At 41.9% G+C, this 5,870-nt stretch overlaps 1 non-coding gene across 1 annotated transcript; it reads right to left on the bottom strand.

Annotated features, from left to right (window-relative positions):
• Positions 1 to 201: 201 nt before the first annotated feature.
• On the bottom strand, positions 202 to 309 carry LOC130953746 (small nucleolar RNA R71). The gene has a single exon (XR_009075908.1). It is a non-coding gene; the product is annotated as a small nucleolar RNA R71 (small nucleolar RNA).
• Positions 310 to 5,870: the final 5,561 nt, after the last annotated feature.

The following is a 5,870-nucleotide window of genomic DNA, read 5'->3' as shown; positions in this document are numbered from 1 at the left end:
TTAGCTGAATTCTTGCAAATCTGTGACACTGTCAAGACTAATGGGGTTGACCCTGAGGTCTATAGACTGATGCTATTCCCTTTTGCTGTAAGAGACAGAGCTAGGATATGGTTCGACTCACAACCTAAGGAAAGCCTGGACTCTTGGAAAAAGCTAGTCAATGCCTTCTTGGGAAAGTTATTTCCACCTCAAAAATTGAGTAAGCTTAGAGTGGAAGTCCAAACCTTCAGACAGAAGGATGGAGAATCCCTCTATGAAGCTTGGGAAAGATACAAACAATTAATCAGAAAATGTCCTTCTGACATGCTTTCTGAATGGAGCATCATAGGTATTTTCTATGATGGTCTCTCTGAACTATCCAAGATGTCTTTGGATAGCTCTGCTGGAGGATCTCTTCATCTGAAGAAGACGCCTACAGAAGCTCAAGAGCTCATTGAAATGGTTGCAAATAACCAATTCATGTATACTTCTGAAAGAAATCCTGTGAACAATGGGACAAGTCAGAAGAAAGGAGTTCTTGAGATTGATACTCTGAACGCCATTTTGGCTCAGAATAAAATATTGACTCAACAAGTCAATTTGATTTCTCAAAGTCTGTCTGGAATGCAAAATGCACCAAGCAGTACTAAGGATGCTTCATCTGAGGAAGAAGCTTATGATCCTGAGAACCCTTCAATGGAAGAGGTGAATTACTTAGGAGAACCCTATGGAAACACCTATAATTCTTCATGGAGAAATCACCCAAATTTCTCATGGAAGAATCAAGAGAGACCTCAACAAGGTTTCAACAACAATAATGGTGGAAGAAACAGGTTTAGCAATGGCAAACCTTTTCCATCATCTTCTCAGCAACAGACAGAGAATTCTAAGCAGAACACCTCTGACTTAGCAACCATGGTCTCTGATCTAATCAAAACCACTCAAAGTTTCATGACTGAAACAAGGTCCTCCATCAGGAATTTGGAGGCACAAGTGGGACAGCTGAGCAAGAAAATTACTGAACTCCCTCCAAGTACTCTTCCAAGCAACACAGAAGAAAATCCAAAAGGAGAGTGCAAGGCCATCAATATGGCCGAATATGGAGAGGAAGGGGAGGAAGTGAACGCCACTGAGGAAGACCTCAATGGGCGTGCACTGACCTCCACTGAGTTCCCCAATGAGGAACCATGGGAATCTGAGGCTCAAAATGAGACCATAGAGATTCCATTGGACCTACTTCTGCCTTTCATGAGCTCTGATGAGTATTCATCCTCTGAAGAGGATGAGTATGCCACTGAAGAGCTAGTTGCTAAATACCTTGGAGCAATCATGAAGCTAAATGACAAGTTATTTGGAAATGAGACTTGGGAGAATGAACCTCCTTTGCTCACCAAAGAACTGGATGACTTGTCTAGGCAGAAATTACCTCAAAAGAGACAAGATCCTGGGAAGTTTTCATACCTTGTACCATAGGCACCATGACCTTCAAGAAGGCTCTGTGTGACTTAGGGTCAAGTGTAAATCTCATGCCTCTCTCTGTAATGGAGAAGCTAGGGATCTTTGAGGTGCAAGCTGCAAAAATCTCATTAGAGATGGTAGACAACTCAAGAAAACAAGCTTATGGACTTGTAGAGAATGTCTTGGTTAAGATTGAAGACCATTACATCCCTACTGATTTCATAGTCCTAGAGACTGGGAAGTGCACGGATGAAAACATCATCCTTGGCAGACCCTTCCTAGCCACAGCAAAGGCTGTGATTGATGTTGATGGAGGTGAACTGATCATTCAAGTGAATGAAGAATCCTTTGTGTTTAAGGCTCAAGGATATCCCTCTGTCACCATGGAGAGGAAGCATGAAGAGCTTCTCTCAAATCAGAGACAAGCAGAGCCCCCACAGTCAAACTCTAAGTTTGGTGTTGGGAAGCCACAACCAAACTCTAAGTTTGGTGTTGAACACCCACATTCAAACTCTAAGTTTGGTGTTGGGAGGTTCCAACATTGCTCTGAGTATCTGTGAGGCTCCATGAGAGCCCCCTGTCAAGCTACTGACATTAAAGAAGCGCTTGTTGGGAGGCAACCCAATGTTACATTTTATCTATTTTCTTTTGTTATTTTGTTTTATTTTGTAGGTTGATGATCATGAGAAGTCACAAAATTAATTGAAAAAAGCAAAAACAGAATGAAAAACAGGAAGAAAAATAACACACCCTGGAGGAAGAACTCACTGGCGTTTAAACGCCAGTGAGGCTTGCAATTGGGCGTTTAACGCCCAGTCTGGCACCATTCTGGGCGTTTAACGCCAGAAAGGGGCACCAGACTGGCGTTAAACGCCAGAAAAGGGCAAGAACCTGGCGTTAAATGCCAGGAATGGGCACCAGCCCGGCGTTTAACGCCAGAAATGGCTCAAAACGTGATTTTGAATGCCATTTGGTGCAGGGATGACTTTTTCTTGACACCACAGGATCTGTGGACCCCACAGGACCCCCACCAACCCCACCACTCTCTCTCTCTTCTTCACCCTTTCACCAATCACCTCAACTCCTCTTCCCCAAACACCCTTCACCTATCAAATCCCATCTTTCTCTTCACCACTCACATTCATCCTTCATAAAACCCCACCTACCTCACATTTCAAATTCAAACCACTTTCCCTCCCAAACCCACCCTCAAATGCCCAAACTCTACCCTTTCCCCTCTCCTATATAAACCCTTCTTCAACCCTTCATTTTCACACAACCTAAACACCACTTTTCCCCCCTATTTGGCTGAACACAAAATCCAATCCCTTCTTCCTCATTTCTTCTTCTTCTACTCTCTTCTTTCTTCTTTTGCTCGAGGACGAGCAAACATTTTAAGTTTGGTGTGGTAAAAGCGTTGCTTTTTCGTTTTTCCATAACCATTTATGGCATCCAAGGCCGGAGAAACCTCTAGAAAGAGGAAAGGGAAGGCAAAAGCTTCCACCTCCGAGTCATGGGAGATGGATAGATTCATCTCAAGGGTGCATCAAGACCACTTCTATGAAGTTGTGGCCTTGAAGAAGGTGATCCCCGAGGTCCCCTTTTCACTCAAAAAGGGTGAATATCCGGAGATCCGACATGAGATTCGAAGAAGAGGTTGGGAAGTTCTCACCAACCCCATTCAACAAGTCGGAATCTTGATGGTTCAAGAGTTCTATGCCAATGCATGGATCACCAAGAACCATGATCAAAGTGTGAACCCGGATCCAAAGAATTATCTTACTATGGTTCGGGGGAAATACTTGGATTTTAGTCCGGAAAATGTAAGGTTAGCATTCAACTTGCCTATGATGCAAGGAGATGAACATCCTTACACTAGAAGGGTCAACTTTGATCAAAGGTTGGACCAAGTCCTCACGGTCATATGTGAAGAGGGCGCACAATGGAAGAGAGATTCAAGAGGCAAGCCGGTTCAATTGAGAAGGCATGACCTCAAACCCGTGGCTAGATGATGGTTGGAGTTTATCCAACGCTCAATCATTCCCACTAGCAACCGGTCCGAAGTTACTCTAGACCGGGCCATCATGATCCATAGCATCATGATTGGAGAAGAAGTGGAAGTTCATGAGGTTATAGCCCAAGAACTCTATAAGGTGGCGGATAAGTCCTCTACCTTGGCAAGATTAGCCTTTCCTCACCTCATCTGTCACCTCTGTTATTCAGTTGGAGTTGACATAGAGGGAGACATCCCCATTGATGAGGATAAGCCCATTACCAAGAAGAGGATGGAGCAAACAAGAGACCCCTCTCATCATGAGATCCCTGAGATGCCTCAAGGGATGCACTTTCCTCCACAAGACTATTGGGAGCAACTAAACACCTCCCTAGGAGAATTGAGTTCCAACATGGGACAACTAAGGGTGGAGCATCAAGAACACTCCATTCTCCTCCATGAAATTAGAGAAGATCAAAGAATCATGAGAGAGGAGCAACAAAGACAAGGAAGAGACATTGAGGAGCTCAAGCACTCCATAGGACCTTCAAGAGGAAGAACAAGCCACCATCACTAAAGGTGGACTCGTTCTTTAATCTCCTTGTTCTTTATTTTCTTGTTTTTCGAATTCTAGTGCTTATGTTTGTCTATGTTTGTGTCTTGTGATCATTAGTATCTTAGTGTCTATGCCTTAAAGTTATGAATGTCCTATGAATCCATCACCTTTCTTAAATAAACATTGTTCTTAATTGAAAAAGATAAGAATTGCATGAATTTTGAATTTTATAACAGTTTAATTATTTTGATGTGGTGGCAACACTTTTGTTCTCTGAATGTATGCTTGAACAGTGCATATGTCTTTTGAATTTGTGGTTCATGAATGTTGGCTCTTGAAAGAATGATGAAAAAGGAGACATGTTACTGAGGATCTGAAAAATCATAAAAATGATTCTTGAAGCAAGAAAAAGCAGTGAAAAAAAAAGAAGAGGCGAAAAAAAAAACGAAAAAAAGAAAGAGAAAAAGAAAGAAAAAGAAAGAAATAAAGTTGTGATCCAAGGCAATAAGAGTGTGCTTAAGAACCCTGGACACCTCTAACTGGGGACTTTAGCAAAGCTGAGTCACAATCTGAAAAGGTTCACCCAATTATGTGTCTGTGGCATGTATGTATCTGGTGGTAATACTGGAAGACAGAGTGCTTTGGGCCACAGCCAAGACTCAATAAGTAGCTGTGTTCAAGAATCATCATACTTAACTAGGAGAATCAATAACACTATCTGGATTCTGAGTTCCTAAAGAAGCCAATCATTCTGAATTTCAAAGGATAGAGTGAGATGCCAAAACTATTCAAAGGCAAAAAGCTAAAAGCCCCGCTCATCTAATTAATGCTGATCTTCATAGATGTTTTTGGAATTCATGGCATATTCTCTTCTTTTTATCTTATTTGATCTACAGTTGCTTGAGGACAAGCAACAATTTAAGTTTGGTGTTGTGATGAGCGGATAATTTGTACGCTTTTTGGCATTGTTTTTAGTATGTTTTTGGTAGTTTTAGTTGAGTTCTTAGTATATTTTTATTAGTTTTTAGTCAAAATTCACTTTTCTGGACTTTACTATGAGTTTGTGTGTTTTTCTGTGATTTCAGGTATTTTCTGGCTGAAATTGAGGGACCTGAGCAAAAATCTGATTCAGAGACTGAAAAGGACTGCAGATGCTGTTGGATTCTGACCTCCCTGCACTCGAAGTAGATTTTCTAGAGCTACAGAAGCCCAATTGGCGCGCTCTCAACGGCGTTGGAAAGTAGACATCCTGGGCTTTCCAGCAATATATGATAGTCTATACTTTGTCTAAGATTTGATGGCCCAAACCAGCGTTCAAAGTCACCCTCAGAAATTCCAGCGTTAAACGCCGGAACTGGCACCTAAATGGGAGTTAAACGCCCAAACTGGCACCAAAGCTGGCGTTTAACTCCAAGGAGAGTCTCTACACGAAAATGCTTCATTGCTCAGCCCAAGCACACACCAAGTGGGCCCGGAAGTGGATTTTTATGTCATTTACTCATCTTTGTACACCTTAGGCTACTAGTTTTTCTATAAGTAGGACCTTTTACTATTGTATTAGACATCTTGGTAGCTATCTTTGAGTTTCATGCTATCTTAGATCATCTGGGAGGCTGGCCATTCGGCCATGCCTAGACCCTGTTCTTATGTATTTTCAACGGTGGAGTTTCTACACACCATAGATTAAGGTGTGGAGCTCTGCTGTACCTCGAGTATTAATACAATTACTATTGTTCTTCTATTCAATTCCGCTTGTTCTTTGTCCAAGATATCACTTGTTATTCAACTTGATGAATGTGATGATCCGTGACACTCATCATCATTCTCACTCATGAACAAAGTGACTGACAACCACTCTTGTTCTACAAGCAACAAGGCTCTAGT

Source organism: Arachis stenosperma, chromosome 9, assembly GCF_014773155.1.
Source record: "Arachis stenosperma cultivar V10309 chromosome 9, arast.V10309.gnm1.PFL2, whole genome shotgun sequence".
NCBI classification, from domain to species: Eukaryota; Viridiplantae; Streptophyta; class Magnoliopsida; order Fabales; family Fabaceae; genus Arachis; species Arachis stenosperma.
The sequence above is the reverse complement of the archived record's forward strand: the minus strand, read 5'-3'. Positions and strand labels throughout refer to the sequence as shown.